The following is a 1,066-nucleotide window of genomic DNA, read 5'->3' as shown; positions in this document are numbered from 1 at the left end:
AAAAAAAAAAAAAAAAAAAAAAGACTCATTTATTTTCGTTAGCCTCTTTTGCAATTTAGCATTTCTTTCAGTTATGAATATGTGCAACAAACTATAATAGCATTAACAGTGCCTGGGAAAATGGAAATCATAAACATTTTTAGATCAGTTTATACTGCAGATATTGTGATACATTATCCCACTCACCACTACTTCAAAATTATGGTACTTATAAGACCGTCTACTACATTGTGTTATTTAAAGAATTAATAAAGCAGTGCATTAACTTCTAAATCAAAGTTTGTTTTAAAATATTCTAATAATTGTATTTTCAATATTATTAGTTTCTTCTGTAATACCCTGTGTTCTACTTTATTTGTATAAAATATTTACGATAAGAAAGGGTCCTGAGACTTCATCAGACTACCAGAGAGATGACGGTCCAAGCAAGGTTAGAAACCAACTCTAAGAGCTGCGGCCCCAGGCCCAGCCAGGCAGGAGAGGAGTTCTTTTTGGAAATGAACTGGAAAAGGCTCTTCTTGTGGATACATATTCCTTTCTGTTGTCTTCCAAGCTGTTTCTTATCCTCCTGTACCATATGTGCCCCTGAGGATTTTCTTCAATGGGTCTTGGAAATGTATAAAAATTAACTCAATACCTATGAGGAGAAAATGTTTCCAAAGTTGGAACAGGATCTCAAACTTCATTGCCAGGCATTGCCTTCGTAGCTGGTGGAGAGGGAGTGTGAAGTGGGCTCAGCTATGTGTGCCTTCGGCCCCTGTTCAGACACAGGGAGAGAGATGGCTTTCCTCCACCATGGTGAATGGTTAAAGGACTTTGTCTTCCAAGAAAGGGCCTAGGAGGCTGTTTAAATGTAGGTTTTATTAGTATTCAGGTATAGTGAGGTCAATAGATCAAGAGACAACTACTATTGAAAAGATCTCCAGTTCCTCACAGTTCCCAGGAAAACAGGGTGCACCATACCATGCAGGGCCACATGGAGAAGCAGCAGGTTTGGTCAGAAGGCAGCGGGAGCTAGAGAGAAATGCGAGCAAGTGCTCTTATTGTGTTTCCCATGAGAAAGAAT

The sequence above is a fragment of the Rhinopithecus bieti genome, unplaced genomic scaffold, assembly GCF_001698545.2.
Source record: "Rhinopithecus bieti isolate Rb0 unplaced genomic scaffold, ASM169854v2 scaffold_11110, whole genome shotgun sequence".
NCBI classification, from domain to species: Eukaryota; Metazoa; Chordata; class Mammalia; order Primates; family Cercopithecidae; genus Rhinopithecus; species Rhinopithecus bieti.
This window is presented reverse-complemented; position numbering follows the sequence as displayed.